This window comes from Saccopteryx leptura, chromosome 3 (assembly GCF_036850995.1).
Source record: "Saccopteryx leptura isolate mSacLep1 chromosome 3, mSacLep1_pri_phased_curated, whole genome shotgun sequence".
Taxonomy (NCBI): Eukaryota; Metazoa; Chordata; class Mammalia; order Chiroptera; family Emballonuridae; genus Saccopteryx; species Saccopteryx leptura.
Window position 1 is genome coordinate 238004232 of NC_089505.1, and position 26720 is coordinate 238030951.

The 26720-nt window shown below is 40.0% G+C and overlaps 1 pseudogene; it reads right to left on the reverse strand.

The window, feature by feature from the left end:
• Window positions 1-629: 629 nt before the first annotated feature.
• The window catches only part of LOC136398435 (alpha-N-acetylgalactosaminide alpha-2,6-sialyltransferase 2 pseudogene), a 56975-nt pseudogene continuing 30884 nt past the window's right edge, over window positions 630-26720 (reverse strand).

A 26720-nucleotide genomic window follows, 5' to 3' on the forward strand; every position in this document is an offset into this window, starting at 1 on the left:
CTCCACTCCCCATGGAGCAGAGGCAAGTCGGTCATGTTCTCAGAGAATGAACATCTTACAGAAAAATTCTTGAGACTTATCCTTGAGTTGCTGAACACTTGATTTGGAGTTTTTTTGTAAAATCTTGATGTAGCTCGTGGGACAATTTGAGGCTAGGCATTGTACATCTGCCTGTACCGCTGCTTGATTTTGGTTAACTGGTAGGTCTGGAATGGCTGAACTGACATCCCTAAAGAATCACGATACTAAATAAATGCTGGCTTTAAGATGCTAAACTGAGGTATGCCTGCCTCTGCTAGCTAAGGGTATGTCTTAATTTTGGGGGGGGGGTATCTTTTGTTTTAGAACAAATGCAGCAAAGCCAGTCTGTTTTTCCCTGGCTAAGGCTGGAATGTCTAGGGGAGATCTCTTAGAAGGGTCAGATGCAATACCTAATGGCTCACATTTGGTGAGAGTCATGAACCCACTTTCTGCATCCCCCCTTTAAGGTGAAGGGATAGTAGAGCAGAAATGGAGTTCCTTTCATAGGTTTAAAAAAAAAGGAAAAGAAGGAGGTTTCTGCCATTGAAAGGATGAAAGCCAAGGCTCTGCAAAGACAGAGGGCCGAGGAACATCGGGGTCAGTCGGAGTCAGGGATGGTACAGCTGGATGATGACAGCCTGGTGCAAGCCTTTCCACAAACAGGCCTCAAGATGCAGATCACGGTTTAGAATAGGTAAAATTTCAGTGACTCCTTTATTTGGTCAAATTAGTGGTTAGAAAATTTCCAGTAGTTTTTTGTGATAAATCCATAGGCATTAAGCTAGTCACAGGTATGCAAAGGTGTCAGTAGGATGAGGGCCCCGGTACCAAACATGTATATGTCTTTAGCACCTCTGTCAATAAAGTTTGAATTCAGAAACCTCTCTATCAGGTAGTGGATGAAGTTTGGGTGTAGTGGCTTGAATTTCCCTGCAGGGGCATCTGGTCCAAAATAGGTCTGTGGCACGTTCCCTCAGCGATAGGCACACCCAAAATAGCAGATTGCAGCATCAGATAGTCACGGGCGCTGGAAGGGATGAAGATATAGCGCACATCTGGTACTTGTGGCCCAGACAGGAAACCCTGGTCCCTGTACCTGGTGAGGAAGTTCCTCATAGAGTTCACCGTGAAGCCATAGAAGGAGGTCTTGGTGCCCACATCCTCCTCAAAGCCTTTGATCACAGCCCCGTTGAGCCATGAAAACATATAGTCGTGGGCGTCGATGCAGCAGCCTTGGCCCGAACCCTTCAAGATGCCCCTGTTGACCACCACGGCGCACCGAGTGCAAGGCGGCCAACAGCTTCCCGAGCGGTTCAGGAGGTTCAGGGTGGAGGCGATGACTTCCCCGGGGACGCTGTGCCAGCTGTAGGGCTCTGAGAGCTGGCTCAGGCCATCCCAGAGCTCCGGGGTGAGGAGGCCTCCCCCTAAGGGAACTGGGACCGAGAAGTTGAAGAGCAGCTGGAAGCGTGGGCGCCGCTGTAGGGCCAGAACCAGGAGGCGCGGGCAGGCCGGGTGTATCGCAGGCCCCAAGCTCCCAGTTCTGCCGTCTGGCCCAGCTCCCTCCCGAGAGCCAGCGCCAAAGAAGCCCTGTGCATATGGCATAGAGCAGGAGCAGCAGCCAGAGTCCCTGCGGCACTGTGCAGAGGCCGGTCCGCCGCTGCCTGGCAGTCCTCTGCCCTGCCGCACCTGCATCACAATGTCGTTTGTGTTTACCTTAGTCCTCAAGAGGAATACAGTAGGGAAGATTTTCCTGGTTTGACAACACAGAAAATAGAACCTCAGAGAGGTTACTGCTAATCCAATGTGCCAAGAGTTAGTTCTTCCATCGCCCCATGTCTCTCTCTGGTATCCATATTCATTCCCCTTCTTATGTACTTATGTACTCAGGGTGCAGAATAGCCCATTTACTGGGAAAGAGATGCCCAAGATTATTCTATTATAAAAATCAAAATTGTTCCTTTAGCCTTACCTAAATGTTAAAATCTATGTGAAAACCTTTGCAAATTTTGCTTATTCTCTCTCTGTGTGTACTGACTTTGCTAGTCCCTATTGTTTACAAAATGCAGATTTTTAAAAGATAAATGGAAATGTTTGGACCCCGTTGTATTTCTGATTAAATCTATTTTGTATAAAATAAGCAATTGATTTGTACCTTATTTAGAAAAAGTACATATATGGAAAGAGGTAACATGCGGCAGTCTCACATTTTAATAAATTATCCAGATTAACAATCCAAACTAATTTTTCATATCTGCCTTCAATAATACTCTAGATAATTTCTGTGAGGCTTTAAGAGACTTAAACATGAGGAATAATTTTAATTTACTTTATCTGTTGTTTAGTATATTGTTCACCTCTACTGTTGAGAAAACAAAAGAACAGTAGATGAATATCTCCATCTAGAGCCTGCTTAGGAAAAATGGAATTGCTAAAAAGAAGTCATTCTGTATTCTGATGGTGGACTGCAATGCAACAGCTCGTCAATGTATCAGGACAAAACATCAAGGATGTGACTAACCTGTTTGCAATAGACACTGTGTGACCAGGTTTCTACCCCCCAGGATGCTGGTTTAGTTTTTATTCATGTATCCTAAGATTGGTGGGCACAAAGCAATTCAGAGCTTTATGTTTCAAATGAACCAAATGGAACCCCAATGTCTCTACCTGATGCCATCCACATACACAGTAAATGAATAATTTGGAGTCTCTGTGGTCAACTTCATTATAAAATAAGCAAAAGATACATTCAAAAGAAAAGAAGTAGCGCTTAAGCCAGACTTGGCAGTTCAAGGAGAGTCACCTGAATATACTGTTATAGGAATTAAAACATAAAAAGGTATTTTTATTTTTAACAATAATTTTATTTGTCTTTCCGTGCATTTTTAATTCTTAGTTATAAATATTCACACACTCATTCCATGTCTTCCTACCTCTTTATCAATTATTCATTCCCTATCTCCTCTTTATGATATCTACTTTTTTTTCCATTTCTATTAGCATCCTCCACTTTGTTTATGATTCATTCTGAATTCTTCTTTGACTTATTTGATTTGTTCATCTTTTATGACATTGTTCATTACTCCCGCCTCCCAGAAACTCTTCCCATGACCTCCATGGCACTAAACTATAAAAGGTGCCATTAATGTTCCATCCACAACTCTTAAACACTTAACATTTCCATGCATGACAGCCCAGACTTATTACTACCAGCACCAGATTCTCTTTTGCCTAAGGGTTCTCTGACTACTGGAACCCACTCAATTAACATGTGACAGGCCAATAGTATCAGGGAATTAACAACCTTTAAGAATCACCCCTAATCAATGACTTCACAGTAATTGCTGTACAGATACTTCAGCCACTTCACCCCAAAGGCAAGACAATTTTACAACACGTATCTATCCTGGGTCTCAGAGTTCCACAGTAAAGTTAAACTTCAGTCACTCACAACTGTAATCTACTCCATAAATCAGCCTTTACTGGTCTTATCCTCTTCCCTGTCTCACTTCTTCTCTCATCTACTGATACTTCCTAGGATCATTCCAGATAAATTCCTTGCACTCAAATTTTGTCTTGGAGTTTTAACAAAGACAAAATTATGGAATTCAAACAAAGACAAAATTTTAATTCTATAATTACTTCTTTGAATTTTTCTTTTCAGTAGTTTTTTCTATCACTGTGACTCTTTAAATATTGGGGAGCTCTAGCCGTCTGGCTCAGTTAGTAGAGCATCTTCCCAATACACAGAAGTTGCCAGTCTGATCCCTGGTCAGGGCACATACAGGAACAAAATTATGCTTCTGTCTCTTCCTCTCTCTTCTTTCCTCTCTCTAAAATCGTTAAACTTTTAAAAATTAAGTATTAGAGATTCTCAGGTTTCATTCTTTGGTGGAGCTCATCTGCATTCCTGATTTTATTTACCATCTTTAGGTTGACTCATATCAATTTCTCTAGCTCTTGTGTAACTTTCAGAGACCTAACTTCACTAGGATGTTTCTCATACAAAATTGTAAATTCTTTGAAGACTTGCCTATAATTTTTTATACCTTTATTTTCAAACTTTGAAATAGTATCTGACATGCCAGATATATTGAGTAAATGATATTTGAATTAATTAGAAGATGAAAGTACAGAAGAAATGTCAATTTATTTCATACAGGCCAGTAGTAGAACCATTCTGTGCCTACACAGTAATAAAAGAAAATCTACTTGCTTAGTTCATAGAAAAATATATTCAAATCAATATAGAAGCAAAAAATGTCTACCTTTTTGGAGCATATTAGCCTAAATAACCAGCTGCCTGACTGAACTTTTCATGTTCTAACAGAATCTATTGACAAATTCAGTAATTTGAGTATTAAGGGCTGAAAATCAGTATTTAATGTCTGTAGCTTTTATCACCCTTTCACTTAGTCAGCTATTCAAAAACTACCTTGTCCAACTGAGTCCAGTTTGTCTAATTTTCAGGAGATCTGTTAACCATCAGGAACCACAGGAACTATATTTCTTATGTTTAAAATAAATGGGAGCACCAGAAAGACCTCCCCTTTCCATTTAGAAAATGGAAAACGGCCAGATAGGGTACCCAGATCCCTGCTGACAACAAGTTATTTGCTAATGCCAATAAAGTATTTCATGTATAAGAACTAAGGTTAGGTGTAAAAACTAGGCACATTTTTGCTCTGAATCCTTTCAAGAATCGTCCTCTAGAATAACAGAATATTCATGTAAAATTGCAATTTATTCCACAGGTGAAGGAGGTGATATCCATAGATAGGAAACAACTTTTTCTACACCACAGCAGAACTGATAAGCTGAGGCCCAGATATCACCCTCATGGTGTATATAAAATTTGCCACCACCTTCTTTGTATATTGCTTCAAAGCTGTAAAATCAAAGAACTATTTAATGGCTTTGCAACTGCTTGAATATATGTGGCAAAATTTGTTACAATTATAAAAATAATCAGACTTGGGAAAGAATCCAATGATTATTAAGTTCTCTTTTTCCTAATAAATATATCCACTCTGTAATATCTAAAAAGTAGGCTTTAATGACTTAGTTTCCAGTCTAACATACAAAAAGTTTGGGATCATGTTTGTTTGTTTGTTTGTTTTCCAAGAAAAAAAACTAAACAAACTGAAAATTTGTTAGAGAACTAAGATTGCAGGTCAAACCACTAACGTGAAAAGTGGAGAGACAGTGAATATGGATAATCACAGTTTACCAGGAGCAGAAACTGCTGCTGGAGCCTATTAGGAACACCTAAATGGTGATTAAATAATTGCTGGAGATGAAATATTGACTAGCTTGAGAGATCAAAGCTCCTCAGGGCCCAATCATAGGTTTTACCTTCAAAAGCTCCGTTGAGCTCTAACTCTAAGTATCACAGAAAACTCTATTCATGTTTCCGGCAGAGGAAGTGTTAAAGTAATCATTTTTAAGTAAGCTCAGAGTAATTTGTTCTTTTTAACAACTGCCTGGTCAGAATTCCAAGATGGTGATAGAGGAGGCAGACATTCCAACTATCACCTCCCAGGACCAAATTGGTTTACAAATTAATTTAAGAACAGTTATCTTGAAAAACAAACTTTGGACTAAACAAAGAGGAGTCTGTAACCAAGGATCATAGAAGAAGCCACACTGAGACTGGTAGGAAGGGTGGAGATGCAGAGACGGCTCCCTAACTCCAGGAGCAATCAGCGGCTAAGAATCCAGAGGGACTCTCACTGAGATGAAGGTGGCTCTCAGAGGTGTGGGTCCTCATCCCCAGGCCCAGAAACCCAATCTGGAACCCTGGAGCCTAGAAGAGACAACCACATAGCATTTGGCAGTGAAAAGAACAGGGTTTTTTTTCTGCAAGAAAGAGACTGGAGCTCTCGGAGACACAGGCTCCATCTTAAAGGGCCAGTGCAAAAAATCTTGTTCACAGCCACTTTCCCGGGGCTCCTTTGGAGGAAGAGCTGAGAGGACTAGAGTTGCGTGAAGATAGTATAAAGTTGGTGGCCCAGGGAGAGACATGCTGGGGGACAACCAACAGAAACCCTATACTGAGTCATTCTCCAATATGGCAGTCATCATCTTTCTTGGATGGAGCAGTCCCCTCTGAGTGGCATCAGCTTGGGGAAAAGCAACTGCCCCACCTTCAGAAGTCTCTCTTGACTCACCCATGCACACAAGGTTGTTCTGAGAAGCCAAGAAGCAGGGAGTGCATCAGTGACTCAGTTTTCTGGTTTTGAGGCTGGGGCTTTCCCCAGCACGCACCCCAGTTGGTGCTTCTGCCTCATAGGAAACTCAGTAAAAACTGTCATGACTGTGGGAAGACCACACCTCTGGGTCTCAGAGGCCACTCCCACTAGAATCCTGGAGCCATACCCAACTGAGATGTATGAAAAAGTCTAGACAGACTGACACCTGAGGAAGAGCCACACCTACTACCCTTCCTAATCCCTGAATTGCCTCAGGCTTTAGACTCTACCAGAAGTTTTTTTAGTGACTCATCCCAATAAGCACCCAGCAAACAGAGACCACAGAAGGCGAGACTCAGGAAACCTTGGTCTTTTGTGAACCTTCCCTCAGGCCCAGTGTGGGTACAAGCCAGCCTAAGCATATGGCTTGGTATTTCCATGTGCACCTGGGCCCAGCCGATGTAACCCCAAACACTGGATTGCTTGTAGATCTAAGAAGGTTGCTGAGGGCCAGTCACAGGCAGTGTCTCCTACTGGTCTGTGCCAAATCCCTTCCAGGGAGGCCCAGGGCTTACACATCCAGAGGTCAGCTACAAAGAGCATCATTTCAGGGCCTAACAAACCTTGCAAGTGTGGTATCCTAAGGAAGGTTTCCACATATTTGGCCCTGCTGAGGCAAGTTTGCTCTATGTGTTCAGCACCAGCAGAGTGGCTCGTGTGCATTGCACAGTGTAGAACTTCACAGCTAGCCAGCCTGGGTGCTGTATCTCCTGATCTGCTGGGCTGGATTTCACAGGGGGAAGGGAGAGAGTCTTGGAGCATGGACATATAAAATATAGGTCCCTGTGAGCTGATAATTGGGTCAAGTCAAGGGGCTTAACTAGTTCATGGAGGGGGGACACAGTCCACCTCAGGAGAAGACTTGCTAAGTCTTCACACCTGAAACCAGGGTTTCACCAGCTGTAAGAACTTCTGCAGAGGGGACTGTTGGCCTCAATCAATCTGAACCTGCTGCTCACCTTGCTGGGGAGAAATAAAATTTTTGTATCCAGTAGTTGCTAAGAGATTAGGCTCTGGATTAGACTAACTGCATTCAATACTCACATACAACAGGAGGAAAAATACTACCCTCAAGAACCATTCCTAGAACAAGGAAAATAGGTGGTCTGGAGGTCAGTACCACCAAGACATTCTTCCTCATAAAGATAGTACAAAACTTTCAAAGTCAGACAGTGCTACCTAATGCACAGAAAAAACAGGCAGACAAAGAAATGTGACCCAAATGAATCAACAAGAGAAATCCCAAGAAAAAGAACTAAATGAAATACAGTGTGTCCATAAAGTCATGGTGCACTTTTGACCTGTCACAGGAAAGCAACAAAAGATGATAAAAATGTGAAATCTGCACCAAATAAAAAGAAAACTCACCCAGTTTCGTGCCTATTCAGTGCAGTTTGATGTGGGCTCACACACAGATTTTTTAGGGCTCGTTAGGTAGCTATCTCGTATAGCCTCTACAGACTCATCACTGACTGATGTCCTACCAGTACGGGGTTTCTCCACCAAACTGCTGGTTTCCTTTAACTGCTTATCTCACCGAATAATGTTATTCCTATGTGGTGGTGCTTTGTTATAAACATGCCAATATTCACGTTGCACTTTGGTCACGGATTCAAATTTAGCGAGCCACAGAACACACTGAACTTTCCTCTGTACCATCCACATCTTGACTGGCATGGCCGTGGGCTGCTCTGCTGTATACATGGTGTTACATCATCATCTGCACATGCACATATGCTGCCACATCATCCTACAGAAACTGGGAAGGTTTTTCTTTCTTTGATGTAGATTTCACATTTCTATCATCTTTTGTTGCTTTCCTGTGACCAGTCAAAAGTGCACTCTGACTTTATGAACACATTGTAAAGTAACCACACTACCATATACTGAATTTAAAATAATTATTTTTAGAGTGCTCAAGAACCTTAGAGCTACAATGGATGGTCATAATAAGTACCAAAATAGGGAGATAGCAAGCATCAAAAAGGACATTGAAATCATAAAATAGAACCAGTCAGAAATGACAAATCTAATGGTACCTTGTGATATGAACAGACCAACATACAAATTTTTTAAGATATGAGCTGCAACTCGGTTCGTATTTTTGTTCGAGATTCGAGCAAAATTCTGAGATATGAGTTGTGATTCAGGAAGCTGCCACTAGGCACATTGGTGCACAGTTTCAGTATCGGCAGTTTGGTATATGAGTTGACTGACTTACGAGCTTGGTTACAGAATGAATTAAATTTGTATCTCAAGGTACCACTGTACAAATGCAGAAACCAAGATTGAACTAGAAGGAATCAACAGCAAGGTGGATGAAGCAGAGGATTGAATCAACTATTTAGAGATAAACAATAACATAGAAGCAGAGCAGCAAAATGAAGAGACTTAAAAAGTCTGAGGAAACTCTAAAAGAGCTCTGTAACAACATGAAGAGAAACAACATCCACATCATAAGGGTTCCTGAAAGAGAAGTAAATGAACAAGGGATAGATTTCATGTTTAAAGATGTCATAGCTAAAAATTTTCTTAAATTGATAAAGGATAAAGTCACACGAGTTCAAGAAGCACAGAGAGTCTCATTAAAGAGAAACCTAAGGAGGCCTACACAAAGACACATCATAATTAAAATGTTAAAGTTAAGAAACAAAGAATACTAAAAGCTGCAAGAGAAAAGCAGTTAATTACCTAGAGAGGATCCCCATAAGAAAGACATCTGACTTCTCAACAGAAACATTTGAGTACAGAAGAGATTGGCAATAAATAGTCAAAGTGATGCAAAAAACAAACAAAAAACTCTACAACAAAGACTACATTATTTATCATGGTTATTATTTCAAATTGAAGGAGAAATAAAAAGCATCCCAGATAAAGAAAGACTCGAGGAATTCATTACAACCAAACCAATACTGCAAAAAATGTTAAGGGGCCTGCTATAAAAAGGGCAAAGGGAAAATTTTTGAGAGAAAGAAGATTATAGATATAAAGAATAAAATGGCAATACACAAGTACATATCAATAACAACCTTAAATATAAATGGGTTAAGTTCTCCAATCAAAGGCATAGGACAATAGCATGGATAAAAAGACAAGACCTGTATATGCTGTCTACAAGAGACCCATCTCAGAACAAAAGATACACATAGACTGAAAGTGAAGGGCAGTATTTCATGCAATGGAAATGAAAAAAAACGTTGAGGTAACAATACTTATGTCTGAGAAAATAGCCTTTAAAACAAAGGCTGTCATAAGGAATAAAAAAAGTCACTACATAATGATAAAGGGAGCAATTCTACAGGAGGATATAACCATTGTAAATATTTATTTATCTAATATAGCAGTACTTAATCTATAAAACAGATTTCGATGGACATAAAGGGCAAGATCAACAGAAATAGTGTAATAGTAAGAATTTTAATAGCTCACTAACATCAATGGATAGATTCTCCAGACAGAAAAATTAACAAAGAAACAATATACTTAAATGACACACTAGATCAACTGAGCTTAATTGATATCTTCAGAATCTTTTACCCCAAAACAGCAAAATATATATTCTTTTCAAGTGCTTATGGTACATTCTCCTGAGCAGTCTTGAGAGGGAAGTTCATAGCACTACAGACATACCTTAAGAAGCCAGAAAGAGCTCACATAAATGACTTAATGTTGCACCTAAAATAACTAGAATAAAAAAAAAATAAAGCCCAGAGGAAGTAGAAGGAAGGAAATAATAAAGATCGGAGAGGAAATAAATGATATAGAGGCTAAATAAAACAGTAAAAATGATCAATGAAACCAATAACTGGTTCTTTGAAAAGGTAAACATATTGATGAACCTTTAACCAGACTCATCAAGAAAAAACTAGAGACGACTCAAATAAATAAATTAGAAATAAAAGTGGAGAAGTAACAATTGACACTGCCAAAATACAAATAATTGTAAAGAAAATACTATGAAGTTCTATATGTAAAAAATTTGGACAAACTAGGTGAAATGGATAAATTCCTAAAAACATAAAATCTTCCAAAACTCAATAAGAAAGAATCAAAAAAACCTAAATAGGCTGATTACAACAAATGAAATTAAAACAGTTATCAAAAAACTTCCAGCAAACAAAAGGCTTAGACCAGATGGCTTCATAGGCTAATTTTACCAAACACTTTAAAAAGAACTAACATCTATTCTTCTCAAGCTATTTCAAAAAATTTAGTGGAGAAAAATCTTCCAAGCTCCATTTATGAGGCAAGTTTGTCCTCATTCCAAAACTATGTAAAGACACTACAAAGAAAGAAAACTATAGAACAATATACCTCATGAATAGATGCTAAAATTCTCAAGAGAATATTAGCAAACCACATCCAGCAATACATCAAAAAGATCATACATCATGATCAAGTGAGATTTGTTCTGGAGAGACAGGCTGATACAATATTTGCAAATCAATAAATGTGATTCATCACATAAAAGGAAAGATAAAAATCACATGATTATATCAATAGATGCAAAAAATTATTTGATAAAAGCTAGCACTCATTTATGATCAAAACTCTCAGCAAAGTGGGAATACAGGGAACATACCTCAACATGATATAGTCCATCTAGGACAAACCCACACCCAACATCATACTCAATAAGCAAACATTAAAAGCAATCCCCTTAAGATCAGGAAAAAGGCAGGGGAACTCCTTTTCATCAGTCTTATTCAACATAGTTCTGGAAATCCTGGCCACAACAATCAGACAAGAAGACAAATTAAAGGCATCCAAATTGGAAAAGAAGAAGTAAAACCATTAACATTTGCTGATGATATGATACTGTACATAGAAAACCCAAAAGTATCAGTCAAAACATTACTAGACCTGATAAATAAATTAAGTAAAATGGCAGGATGTAAAACTAATGTTCAGAAATCAGTGGTGAAACTAAGAGGACACTTCAACCAAGGAACACTGAAGAAGCCACACCGAGACTGGTAGGAAAAGCAGAAACGTGGAGAGGGCTGCCCAGCTCCCCAGAGCAAATGGCAACCGGGAGACACTCGCGTGGCGGAAAGTGAGTTTAGCAGAGAGGGGGAGGTCCTGAGCCCCAGGAACAAAACCCCAGCCTGCAGCCCCAGAGCCTAGAAGAGGCATAAGGACAGTATTTAGCTGGAAACAAGTCAGGATACTGTTTGTGAGAAAGAGTCTGATTTCTCAGACCCAGGATTCTTCTTAAAGGGACCGTGCAGAACACTTCTCTCACAACCACTCACCCGGGGCTCCGGGGGACGGAGAGAGAAGAGAATACCAGAGTAGCAGGAAGAGAGTGTAATCTAGGAGGCACAGGGAGAAACATTTTGGGAGACAGCCATCCTAACCCATGGGTCGAGTCACTCCCCATATCTGAAGTGAATATTTTCCCCGGAAACAGCAATACCAGCAAAGGGAAACAGGAGAGCAGCCAAACAAGCTCTCCCATGGCAATGAGAGCAGAGTCGTTAAGAAGGAAGGAGCTTTTGGGGCTACAGTAGTGAGTCTTAGGGTTTGAGCTGCAGCACCTGCACCCCAAATGGCTGAGGGTGCGCTGGATCAGGTGGCTGCAGGACACAGAGAGGTGGTTCTGTTGGCAGGGGCAGAAGCCTGCTGGCCGCCACTGGGCTCACGTGTGAGCTCAGTCTTGCGTGGCTGGGGAGCAGTAGGCTGCAAAAGTGGTCAAGCCTAGCTGCCGGCAAACTGTAATCCATCCCGAGGGAGAAGGGTGGGAACCATAGAAGGGGTGGAGACCAGCCCTTGAGCAAGGGCACAGGAGCACAGCCTTGACCCACCCGTGGAACCAAGGCTTGTGGCCTGACTTGGGAACCAGCTCCTCCTGCGAGGGTGGAGCCAAAAGCCCAGATCAGGCGGAGTTCTGCTACTGAGCTGAGTGTGGGCATGCAGTCCTGCCCAGCCAGTAGAGCCAAGGCTATCAGCCATTCCATGAGCGGGCTCCTCCTGCAAGGGCGGGGTGAAAACCCGGAAACAGGTGGAGACCCGCAGCTGAGCAAAGGTGCTCGCCAGTGCCCTCAGGACTGAGCATAATGCCACCCATGGGGGCGGGGCAAAGGCCAAGGCCACCAAGGCTTGTGAGCCCGAGCACATGATCACAGCCACTCTATTGAAGGAGAGGTGGAAACCACAGCAACAGCCCCAGTGGGCAGGCACCGGCAATGCCCAAACCAAAAGCCCTAGGCAGCAACAGAAGAGGGGGTGGCGGGCCTGCAGACAGACCATACCTAGGGAACAGAGGCCATACCCAGTGGATGCCAGGGGCCAAAACCTTCATTTACACAGAGAAAATGCAGAGGCAGAGAAATGCAACACAAATGAACCAAGAGAAATCCCCAGAAAAGGACCTAAATAAATAGATATAACCAAATTACCAGATGCAGAGTTTAAAATAACAATTGTTAGGATGCTCAAAGATATTAGAACAACAATAGATGGTAATTACAAAAACTTAAATAAAAAGATAGCAAATATAAAAAAAGACATTGAAATAATAAAAAAGAATCAGTCAGAAATGACAAATACAATATCTGAAATAAAGAACACAATGGAAGGAATTAAAAGCAGGATGGATGAAGCAATGAATCGAATCAGCAAGTTAGAGGACATGATAAATAAAGGCATGGAAGCAGAGCAGAAAAAAAAAAGAGACTCAAAAAGTCTGAAGAAACTCTTAGAGAGCTCTGTGACAACATGAAGAGAAATAACATCTGCATCATAGGGGTTCCTGAAGAAGAAGAGAAAGAACAAGGGATAGAGACTTTGTTCAAGCATATCATAGCTGAAAACTTCCACATGTTTTTTTAAGGCAGGAAAACATCTCACATGTTCAGAAAGCACAGAGAACTCCATTAAGGAGAAACCCAAAGAAATAAAAACCAAGACACATCATAATTAAAATACCAAAGCTAAATGATAAAGAGAAAATATTAAAAGCTGCTAGAGAAAAAAGACTATCACCTACAAAGGAGCCCCCATAAGGATGACTTCTGACTTCTCAACAGAAACACTTGAGGCCAGAAGGGAATGGCAAGAAATATTCAAAGTAATGCAGAACAAGAACCTACAACCAAGATTACTTTAACCAGCAATGCTATCATTTAAAATTGAAGGAGAAATAAAAAACTTTACAGAACCCCCCCCCCCCCAACTCAAGGAATTCACTACAACCAAACCAATGCTGAAAGAAATGCTAAGGGACCTGTTGTAAACAGATGAAAGGAGAAAAAGAATATAGCAAAAGGAAGATTAAAGACTTGTACTCCCAAAATTATAAAACATTGATAAAATAAATCAGGGAAGATACAAACAAGTGGAGGCATATTTCTTGCTCATGGTTAGGAAGAATAAATATCATTAAAATGTCTATATTACCTAAAGAAATTTATAAATTCAATGCAATACCAATTAAAATACCAATGACATACTTCAAAGATATAGAACACATATTTCAAAAATTTATATGGAACCAAAAGAGAACATGAATAGCCTCAGCAATCTTGAAGAGGAAGAATAAAGTGGGAGATATCACACTTCCGGATATCAAGTTTTATTATAAGGCCATTGTACTCAAAACAGCCTGGTACTGGCATAAGAACAGGCATATAGATCAATGGAACAGAACTGAGAACCCAGAAATAAAACCACACTTTTATGGACAACTGATATTTGACAAAGGAGGTAAGAGCATACATTGGAGTAAAGACAGCCTCTTCAACAAATGGTGTTGAGAAAATTGGACATCTACCTGCAAAAAAATGAAACTAGACTACCAACTTACACCATTCACAAAAATAAACTCAAAATTGATAAAAGACTTAAATGTAAGCCGTGAAACCATAAGCATCTTAGAAGAAAACATAGGCAATAAGCTCTCTAACATCTCTTGCAGCAATATATTTGCTGATTTGTCTCCACAGGCAAGTGAAATAAAAGACAGGATAAACAAATGTGACTTTATCAAACTAAAAAGCTTCTGCAGAGCTAAAGACAATAAGAACAGAATAAAAAGACAAACTACACAATGGGAGAATATATTTGACAATATAGTATAAGGATGCTAATTCTGCTTTTCAGGCCACATCCTGAAAAAGGGGCCCCAAGCAAATTGGTGATTTGGCTCCTCTGATTTTTCCAATTGGATTTAAAAAAATAGGTCAGGAACGCCCTGAAATGTAACTAACAATATATGAGCATAAATTTAAAGGACTTTTAAATACTGGAGCTGATGTATCTGTTATTGCTAAGCTACATTGGCCTCCTTCCTGGCCCACTCATGCAGCAGCCACAGAATTACAAGGTATAGGTCAGAGTAAATCCCCTCAACAAAGTTCTAGTTTTCTACATTGGGAAGATTAAGAAGGTCATTCTGGATTTTTTTAAGCCTTATGTGCTCCCAGGATGGCCAGTTAATTTGTGGGGCAGAGATGTTTTGAAAAATGTGGAAACGTTGCTTGTCAGTCCTAATGGTTTAGTCAGTACTCAGATGCTTGATCGGGGATTTTTGCCCACCAAGGGACTAGGAAGAGAACAGCTAGGAATTCTCACCCCCATAGGAATGGCACCCAATACCAGAAGGTGTGGATTAGGATATCAAAATTTAGCATAGGGGCCTTGGTAGCTCCTGCTACCTCAATAATGCATTGTTCAGACACAATTATTTGGAAATCAGATAATCCTGTGTGGGTAGACCAATGGCCCCTTTCTCAGGAGAAATTTAGGGCAGCTGCTCAATTGGTACAAGAGCATCTACAGCTTGGGCACATTGAACCATCTAATAGCCCATGGAATACACTTCCATATTTTGATTTTGTTGCCTCCTGGATTATCAAGGGGCATAGGCAACCCTTACAGCTTATAGGTTTTGAGCCTCAAAATTATTGTTGTTCCTTTTTTCAAAGGATCAACAACAATGGCTCTGGGAAACTTCCACTAAATAGCAAATCACTCTTGCAAATCAATGGACAACTTTATACTGAAACTGTCAACTTAAAATCAGCTCAAAGTCTAGAATTATATGTCATGATCATGGCTTTTCAGCATTTGCTATATTCCCTCTTTAATCTATAAACAGACAGCAAATATTTACTTATGGTTGTTTCCACTATAAAGACTGCTGTCTTTGGGACAAATGCTGATGAACTATTTCAGCAGTTCCTCCTCCTTCAAAGACTTGCATGTCAACATAGAGCTCCATGTTTTATAGGACATACTCGAGCTCACTTCATACTCCCTGGAACTTTAGCACAAGGGAATGCCTTTTTTTTTTTATACCTTTCTAAAGTTGGAAATGGGGAGGCAGTCAGACAGATTCCCTGCATGCGCCCGACTGGGATCCACCCGGTACGCCTACCAGAGGGGGATGCTCTGCCCATCAAGGGTGTTGCTCTGTTGCAACCAGAGCCATTCTAGCACCTGAGGCAGAGGCCGCAGAGCCATCCTCAGCACTCGGACCACCTTTGCTCCAATGGAGCCTTGGCTGTGGGAGGGGAGGAGAGAGACAAAGGGGAGGAAGAGGGGGAGGGATGGAGAAGCAGATGGGTGCTTCTCCTGTGTGCCCTGGCCGGGAATCGAACCGGGACTCCTGCACACCAGGCCGATGCTCTACCACTGAGCAAACCGGCCAGGGCCTAGGAATGCCCTTATTGATCAAGCTACCCAAAAGAAAATTATTTGGAGCAACCATGACAGATTGAGCAATTCAGTCTCATACTATGCATCACCAGAACGCTGCAGCCCTATGTAAACAGTTTCAACTTTCTCAGGAAGCAGCATGGCAGATTGAGAAATCCTGTCCAAGGGGTTCTATACTACAAACTGCCCCTTCATTTGGAGTTAACCCTCAAGGACCCATACCAGGACAACTTTGGCAAATGGATGTTACTCATATACCTTCATTTGGCAAACAGTCCTATGTCCACGTTACAGTGGATACATATTCTGGATTTATAGTAACCTCTGTCAGAATAAGAGAGACTGCTAAGCATGTTATAGCTCATTATCTGTATGCACTGTTCTATTATTGAATTTTCTAAACTGGTTAAACTGACAACGCTCCTGCATATGGAGTAAAAGCATTTACTGTATTTTGTCATTCTTACAATCTTTAAAGTCAAGGTATTATTAAAGTATACCCAGAAAATATTTTAAGGTCAATTTAAAAAAAAATTAAAAGGGGGGAGTCATATCCTGGAACTCCTATGGGTCTACCATATCATGCTTTTTACTTAAAAAAATTTTAAATTTCTTTTGAATGCTGGTGAACAGGAGATGCCAAATCTTTTTCTCCTGCAAACTACTACCTTCTTTATTTGATCCAGCTAATAACACTGTTTTGTCTTTTTCCAAATAGCTCCAGATATATGGAAAAGATTTATATAGGCGGATGGGGATCCTCAAACCCTTCAGCAAGATCTTCTGAGCATGGCCTTTTAGATACCAAGAGGCAGAAAAAGTCCAATAGAGATCAGGGGAACTACCAGATTTTAGAATACACCCTTAAAGGTTCCAACACCCCAAAGGGGTCTCATAGGATGCCATCTGGGTCCTGCTTCAATAGTGGAAAGGAAGGTCATTGAGCTAAAGCCTGCCAGACTTACATGCCTCTGCTGTGAGGAAACAGGGACACTGGAAGGTAGGCTTCTCCCCTCGCTCCTCTAAGGGAGGGTTCAGTCTCTTCCAGCCCTGCTCCATCCACCTATGACCTAACCTTGCCCAGAATGCTGGTGTTTGCCACTGAAGGCTGAAGGTGCCCAGAGCCGTCGGCCCAATCTATGACACTGTGGACGAGCCTAGGGTATTTTTTCCAAGAAGCAGGTAAACTGATCTCATTTGCACAAGGGCCACTTAACTATGTCTAGCCTGAATAGTCAGGTTTTTTATTGTTTCCTCGAAGATATCTATTGTGGGTATTGATAGTCCTATTTTCTGCTGCTTTGTTTAATATATAGTGTTTCCTTTATTCCTCCTACATCAATGCCCCACTCATATTTCAGGCTGGGACCTACTTCTAATTTAGAGCTCTCTTTCCCTCTTTTGCCAACTTCTATTATGAATCTACCTTTCCTACCCAGCTTAGTGTATCCCAAGGTTCTCTTTACCAAGCCACAGTCGCAGAGCTCCAGGGAAAAGCACTCTGGTCTCATCTCTCCAGGCAGAGGACAGAGGCTCCATCTCCACACATGCTGCAGATGGCTTTTCCAGTCTACCTGAATCATTACCAGCTAGAAACAGCGGTCATTGGGACTTGGACGTGAGCTGCAAAGTATAGAATTGTGACAACAATTCCAGTGCCATGCAAACTTTTTCTGAATGTGGACTTTTCCTGGATTCCTGCTCCTTGTGGCAGCTTCTAACAGACTGAACTGGGGTTGGGTTGCATTTTTCAGGGATTTTGCATGGCGTTGGGGCCAACTTGGACTTGGTGAACATATTAAGGACACTACTCTTTTATGGATTCTTGCTGTATTAGCCAAGCGTTTGCTTAAAGGCTTTAATCACTGTAAAAAAATTAGAGAACTGGATAAAGAAGATGTGGCACATATACACCATGGTATACTATTCAGCCATAAGAAATGATGACATCGGATCACTTACAACAAAATGGTGGGATCTTGATAACATTATACGGAGTGAAATAAGTAAATCAGGAAAAAACAAGAACTGCAGGATTGCATACATTGGTGGGACATAAAAAACAAGACTAAGAGACAAGCACAAGAGTGTGGTGGTTACGGGGGGGTAAGGAGGGAGAGGAGGAGGGGTTAGGGGAGGGTCACAAAGAAAACTAGATAGAAGGTGATGGAGGACAATCTGACTTTGGGTGATGGGTATACAACGGAATTGAATGACAAGATAACCTCGATATGTTTTCTTTGAATATATGTACGCTGATTTATTTATGTCACCCCAGAAAAAAAATCTAAAAAAAAAAAAAAGAAAGAAATCAGTGGCATTTATATACAACAATAAGCTGCCTTGTAAAAAGAATTAGGGAAATAATCCCCTTTACTATTGCAACAACAACAAAGAAATAACATATGTAGAAATAAATTTAACCAAGGAGGTAAAAGATTTGTACTTGGAAAATTATAAGACATTGAAAAAAGAAATCAAGGAAGATACAAACAAGTAGAAGCACATACCATGTTCATAAATAGAAAGAATAAACATCATTAAAATGTCTATACTACCAAAGCAATCTATAAATTCAATGCAACTCTTATTAAAATACCAATGTCATACTTCAAAGATATAGAACACATATCCCCAAAATTTATATGGAACCAAAAAAGAACTTGAATAGCTTCAGCAATCTTGAAAATGGAAAAATAAAGTGGTAAGTATAACACTTCCTGATATCAAGATATACTACAAGGCCATTGCAATGAAAACAGCTTGATATTAGCATAAAAATGGGCATAAGGATCAATGGAACAGAACAGAGAACACAGAAATAAACCCACACCTTTATGGTCAATTAATATTTGACAAAGGAGGTAAGAGCATACAATAGAGTAAAGATAGTCTCTTTAGTAAATGGTATTGGGAAAATTGGATAGGCACAAGTAAAAAAATGGAACTAGATCACCAACTTACACCATTCACAAAAACAAACTCAAAATTAATAAAAGACTTAAATGTAAGTCACAAAACGATAAACATCTTGGAAGAAAACATAGGCAGTATACTCTCTGATATTTCTCATAGTAATATTTTTGCCAGTACATCTCCACTGGCAAGTGAAATAAGGGACAAATAAACTAATGGAAGTATATCAAACTAAAAAGCTTTTGCACAGCAAAAGACAACATGAACAAAATAAAACGACAACCCACACAGTGGGAGAACATATTCACCAACATATCTGATAAAGGGTTAATAACCAAAATTTATACAGAACTTGTAAAACTCAACACCAGGAAGTTAAACAGTCCAATTAAAAAATGAGCAGAGGAACTGAATAGACACTTCTCCAAAAAGGACATACAGATGGCCAATAAGCATATGAAAAAATGTTCAATGTCACTGAACATTAGAAAAATGAAAATTAAAACCCCAATGAAATATCACTTCACACCTGTCAGAATGACATTTATTAACAAATCAACACATAATAAGTGTTGGCAAGGGTGCAGAGAAAAGGAAACTCTCCTGGACTGCTGGTGGGAATATAGACTTGTCCAGCCACTGTGGAGAGAACAGTGTGGCATTTCCTCAAAAAATTAATAATGTAACTGCCTTTTGACCCAGCTATCCTACTTTTAGGAATATATCTAACAAACACCAAAACACAGATTTGAAAGAAGGTATGCACCCCTATGTTTATTGCAGCATTGTTTACAATAGCCAAGATCTGGAAACAGCCCAAGTGTCTGTCAGTGGATGAATGGATTAAAAAGCTGTGGTACATTTACATAATGTAATACTATACTACTGTGAAAAAGAAGAAATCTCATCTTCTGTGAGAGCATGGATAGACCTGGAGGATATTATGCTAAGTGAAATAAGCCAGCTAGAGAAAGAACAGTATCATATGATCTCACTTACATGTGAAATCTAATGAACAAGGTGAACTGAAGAATGGAATAGAGGCAGAGGCAGGAATAGAATGTCACAGAAAGCAGAGGGACAGCAGTCAAAGGGAAAGTGGATGAGATGATAGGATCAGAGAAGATGAAGGAATTTGTGAAATTATTTATATATAACACAGAGATACAAATCACAGGACAGTAAATTACAGAGAGAAGGGGAGGGAGCTAGAGGAAAGGGACAAAGTGAGTGTCATGAGGAGCATGTGGTTGGGGTTGAGGATGTGATATTGAATGAAACACTTGAATCCATGTTAACATAATAAAATCAATAATAATAAAAAAAGAAAAACTGCCTGTCTTCAAGGATAACTACCAGAACTTAAGCAACTAGGGTTTTCTAGAGCCTGGAGGAAAGGTATTACCCAACTCCAGACTCCTCTAGTATTCCTGTCTCACCTAAAAGAAAAGGGGTAAGCTGAGAAGCATTAATAAAAGTTACAGCCCAGGGACACAGGTTCATAAAAAGACTAAGACCTAATCATAGAATTATAGAATATTTCTCCTATGCCTTATCCTATCAGCACACCAATAGATCTCCTGTCTAACAGGAGACAACATTTGGAAGAATGTCAAGGTTAAGATTTTATTTAAGAAGGACCCTGAAACCCAGAACAATCAGGAAGACAAAAACAAAGAAATCAAAATCAAGTTTAGCCTCTGACAGCACAGCACAACTTCAGCAGACAGTAAACACAGCCTTGCTCCTAGCCAGATAAGCATTCTCAAACTAGAGGCCTATTTGCCTCAGTTTCATTTACCTAGTACATCATATCTGACTTTCAACAGAAACTTACAAGACATGCTAAGAAACAAAAATACAATCTGGAGGAGACCTGAAGATGGCAGCAAAGTAGGCAGATGCACGGACTCCCAGCTCACACCACCGAACCGGATTATAAACTAATTTATGAACAATCAGTGTGAAAAACCAAATCTGGAATACAAGAACAGCTTTCAAAAATCAAGGAGCAAAGAAGAAGCCACAACAAACCTGGTAAGCTGTGCCTGAATCTCCCCTGCTTACAGGAACAGGGTGGTGGGGGGAGTGAGGTTGGGCTCTCAATTCCAAGGAGGAGAGCCACTTACCTGGTGACCAGGGAATGAGGTGTGTTGAAAGGGCCCGCTTGTCTTCCAAAAAGAGGAGAAAGAGAGAGACGGATGGTGAGGGGGAGAGGAATATAGGTGATGACTTAAAAAGCTGACTCATTCAGTGCTGGAGGTGGCCATAACTGGGGGAGGGGCTGATCCTTCCACAAAGCAAAATACAAAAGTACTACCAGGTCACAGAGATACAGACATCTCTCTATCTCCAATCAGCACAACAAGACACAGCTGAAAACAAGAAGTGGGGAGGAGGTACAGTAACTCAGGTCTCCTTGGAGATCTGAGATACACCTCCCCCTACTGAAGCTGAGAAAGCAAACCGCCCCCAGAGAGATTAACTGGCAGAAAAGGATTTCAGAGCCTCAGGTCACACCCACCGCATTCCTGGATGCAGTTTCAAATAAGCCCACTGCTGAGATCAGCAAACAAGACAATCACCTGTTAAGAAAACAAACAAATCAAGACTTCAAAGTGGCCCAAATCCTAAAGTGGATTACAAATAATAGCTGATGCCAACCCAAGAAGACTTAGAAACAACACAAGTAAAAACTAGAGGCAGACAACACCAAGCCTAGACTCAACCAACTCTACAAATAAAACACCCTGGGTAGGCACAATGAGAAGACAAAAAAGTGCAATCTAAATGAAACTACAAGAGAGATCTTCAGGAGATAAACTGAGTGATATGGAAATAATCAAACTTCTGGATGCAGAGTTTAAATTAATGATTGTAAGGATGCTTAGGGATCTTAGAACAACAATGGATGGTCATCACAAACACCTAAATAAAGAAATAGCAAGTATAAAAAAGGATATTAAAATATTAAAAAAGAATCAGTCAGAGATGACAAATACAATATGAGAAATGAAGACCACATTGGAAAGAATTAAAAACAGGATGGATACAGCTGAGGATCGAATCAGCGAGTTGGAGGACAACTGGAATGAAGGCATGAAAGCAGAGACGAAAAAAGAAAAGAGACTCAAAAAGTCTGAGGAAACTCTTAGAGAGCTCTGTGGCAACATAAAGAGAAATAACATCCGCATCATAGGGGTTCCTGAAGAAGAAGAGAAAGAACAAGGGATAGAAAGAGGCTTTGTTCAATCATATCATAGCTGAAAACTTCCCTAAATTAATGCAAGAGAAACTCTCACAAATTCAAGAAGCACAGAGAACTCCACTAAAAAGAAACCTACACCAAGACACATCATAATTAAAATACCAAAGCTAAGCGATAAAGAGAAAATATTAAAAGCTTTAAAAAAAAAAAAGGCTCTCATCTACAAAGGAGCCCCCATAAAGATGACATCAGACTTCTCAACAGAAACACTTGAAGCCAGAGGGAATGGCAAGAAATATTCAAAGTAATGCAGAACAAGAACCTACAACCAAGACTGCTTTATCCGGCAAGGCTATCGTTTAAAATCGAAGGAGAAATAAAAAGCTTCCCAGACAAAAAACAACTCAAGGAATTCATTACAACCAAACCAATGCTGCAGGAAATGTTAAGGGGCATGGTGTAAACAGATCAAAGTGGGAAAAGAATATAGCAAAAGAGGAATACAGCTTTAAAGAATAAAATGGCAATAAACGACTACATGTCAATAATAAACCTAAATGTAAATGGATTAAATGATCCAATCAAAAGATATATGGTAGCTGCATGGATAAGAAAACAGGACCCGTACATATGCTGTCTACAAGAGACACACCTTAAAACAAAAGATGGACATAGGTTGAAGGTAAAAGGATGAAAAGAACATTTCATGCAAATGGAAATGAAAAAAAAGCTGGGGTAGCAATACTTATATCAGACAAAATGGACTTTAAAAAAAAGAATATAGTAAGAGATAAAGAAGGCCACTACATAATGATAAAGGGAGCAATCCAACAGGAAGATATAACTATTATAAATATATACGCACCTAATATAGGAGCACCTAAATATATAAAGCAGACTCTGATGGATATAAAGAGTGAGATCAACAGCAACACTATAATAGTAGGAGATTTAAATACCCCACTAACATCACTAGATAGATCCTCAAGGAAGAAAATTAACAAAGAAATAGCAGAATTAAAGGGCACACTAGATCAACTTGACTTAATAGATATCTACAGAACCTTTCACCCTAAAGCAGCAGAATATACATTCTTTTCAAGTGCTCATGGTACATTCTCTAGGATAGACCACGTTAGGGCACAAAAGTGTTCTCAACAAATTTAAGAAGATTGAAACCATATCAAACACTTTCTCTGATCACAATGGCATGAAAATAAAAATCAACCACAACAGAAAAGCTCAAAAATTCTCAAACACATGGAAACTAAATAGCAGGTTGTTAAATAACGAATGGATTAAGAATGAGATTAAAGAAGAAATAAAAAAATTCCTAGAAACCAATGATAACGAGCACACAACAACTCAAAATTTATGGGACACAACAAAAGCAGTACTGAGAGGGAAGTTTACAGCACTACAGGCACACTTTCAGAAGCTAGAAAAAGCTCAAATAAACAACTTAACCCTGCATCTGAAAGAACTAGAAAAAGAACAGCAAGTAAAACCTAAATGTAGTAGAAGGAAGGAAGTAATAAGGAACAGAGCAGAAATAAATGACATAGAGACTAAAGAAACAATACAGAGGATCAATGAAACTAGAAGCTGGTTTTTTGAAAAGGTAAACAAGATTGATGAACCTCTAACTAGACTCACCTAGAAAAAGAGAGAGAGGACTCAAATAACTAAAATTAGAAATGAGAGGGGAGAAATAACAACTGACACAACAGAAATACAAAATATTGTAAGAAAATACTATGAAGAACTGTATGCCAAAAAACTCGACAACCTAGATGAAATGGACAAATTCCTTGAAACATACAATCTTCCAAAAATAAGTATGGAAGAATCAGAAAACCTAAACAGACTGATTACACCAAATGAGATCAAAACAGTTATCAAAAAACTCCCAACAAAGAAAAGTCCTAGGCCAGATGGCTTCACAAGTGAATTCTACCAACTATTCAAAGAAGAACTAACTCCTACCCTTCTCAAGCTATTTCAAAAATTTCAAGAGGAAGGAAGACTTTCAAGCTCCTTTTATGAGGCGAGCATAATTCTGATTCCAAAACCAGGCAAAGACAACACAAAGAAAGAAAATTATAGGCCTATATTCCTGATGAATATAGATGCTAAAATCCTCAACAAAATATTAGCAAACCGGATCCAACAATATATGGAAAAAATCATACACCAAAGTCTCTATCCTTTGTTCTTTTTCTTCTTCTTCAGGAACCCCTTTAATGCAGATGTTATTTCTCTTCATGTTGTCACAGAGCTCTCTAAGAGTTTCCTCTGACTTTTTGAGTCTCTTTTCTCTTTTCTTCTCTGCTTTCATGCCTTCATTCCAGTTGTCCTCTAACTTGCTGATTCGATCCTCTGCTCTATCTATCCTGTTTTTAATTCCTTCCATTGTGGTCTTTATTTCTGATATTGTATTTGTCATCTCCGACTGATTCTTTTTTATACTTGCTATTTCTTTTTTTTTATTATAAAGATTTTATTTATTCATTATAGAGAGGGGAGAGAGAGAGAGAGAGAGAGAGAGAGAGAAGGGGGGAGGAGCAGAAAGCATCAACTCCCATATGTGCCTTGACCAGGCAAGCCCAGGGTTTTGAACCAGCAACCTCAGTGTTTCCAGGTTGACACTTTATCCACTGTGCCACCACAGGTCAGGCACTACTTGCTATTTCTTTATTTAGGTGTTCATAATGACCATCCATTGTTGTTCTAAGATCCCTAAGCCTCCTTACAATCATTATTTTGAACTCCGCATCTGGAAGTTTGATTATTTCCATATCACTCAGTTCATCTCTTGAAGGTGTCTCTTGTGGTTTCATTTGGATTGCACTTCTTTGTCTTCTCATCATCTGTTTTTGGGTGTTTTATTTGTAGAGTTGGTTGAGTCTAGGCTTGGTGTTGTCTGCCTCCAGTTTTCAGTTGTGTTATTTCTAGGTCTTCTTGGGTTGGTATCAGCTGTTATCTGTAATCCACTTTCAGATTTGGGCAGCTTTGAAGTCTTGATTTGTTTGTTTTCTTTTTTTTTTTTTTTTTGTATTTTTCTGAAGCTGGAAATGGGGAGAGACAGTCAGACAGACTCCCGCATGCGCCCGACCGGGATCCACCCAGTACGCCCACCAGGGGCGATGCTCTACCCACCAGGGGACAATGCTCTGCCCCTCCAGGGGGTCGCTCTGCCACAACCAGAGCCACTCTAGTGCCTGGGGCAGAGGCCAAGGAGCCATCCCCAGTGCCCGGGCCATGTTTGCTCCAATGGAGCCTTGGCTGTGGGAGGGGAAGAGAGAGACAGAGAGGAAGGAAGGGGGGGTGTGTGGAGAAGCAAATGGGCACTTCTCCTATGTGCCCTGGCCGGGAATTGAACCCGGGTCCCCCGCACGCCAGGCCGACACTCTACCGCTGAGTCAACCGGCCAGGGCTTGTTTGTTTTCTTAACAGGTGATAGTCTTGTTTACTGATCTCAGCAGGGGGCTTATTTGAAACTGTATCCAGGAATGCAATGGGTGTAACCTGAGACTCTGAAGGCCTCTTTAGCCAGCTAATCTCACTGGGGGCAGGGTAATACAATGGTAAGGAAATACAATGGAGTAAAGACAGCCTCTTTAACAAATGGTATTGGGAAAATTGGACAGCAACCTGCAGAAAAATGAAACTAGATCACCATCTTATACCACTCACAAAAATAAAATCAAGATGGATAAAAGACTTAAATGTAGGCCGTGAAACCATAAGCATCTTAGAAGAAAACATAGGCAGTAAGCTCTCAGACATCTCTCGGAGCAATATATTTGCTGATTTATCTCCATGAGGAAGTGAAATAAAAGACAGGATAAACAAATGGGACTATATCAAACTAAAAAGCTTTTGCACAGCTAAAGACAACAAGAACAGAATAAAAAGACAAACTACACAATGGGAGAACATATTTGACAATACGTCTGATAAGGGGTTAATAACTAAAATTTATAAAGAACTTGTAATTCTCAAGACCAGGAAAACAAACAATCCAATCCAAAAATGGGCAAAAGAGATGAATAGACACTTCTCCAAAGAGGACATACAGATGGCCAATAGGCGTATGAAAAAATGCTCAACATCACTAATCGTTAGAGAAATGCAAATTAAAACCACAATGAGATATCACCTCACACCAGTCAGAATGGCACTCATCAACAAAACAACATAGAATAAGTGCTGGCGAGGATGTGGAGAAAAGGGAACCCTCCTGCACTGCTGGTGGGAATGCAGACTGGTGCAGCCACTGTGGAAAACAGTATGGAGATTCCTCAAAAAACTGAAAATCGAACTGTCTTTTGACCCAGCCATCCCACTTTTAGGAATATACCCCAAGGACACCATAGAACGGCTCCAAAAGGAGAAATGCAACCCCATGTTTGTGGCAGCATTGTTCACAATAGCGAAGATCTGGAAACAGCCCAAGTGTCCGTCAGAGGACTAGTGGATTAAAAAGCTTTGGTACATATATACTATGGAATACTACTCAGCCATAAGAAATGATGACATCAGATCATTTACCATAACATGGATGGACCTTGATAACATTATACAGAGTGAAATAAGTAAATCAGAAAAAAAAAACTAAGAACTATATGAATCCATACATAGAAGGGACATAAAAATGAGACTCA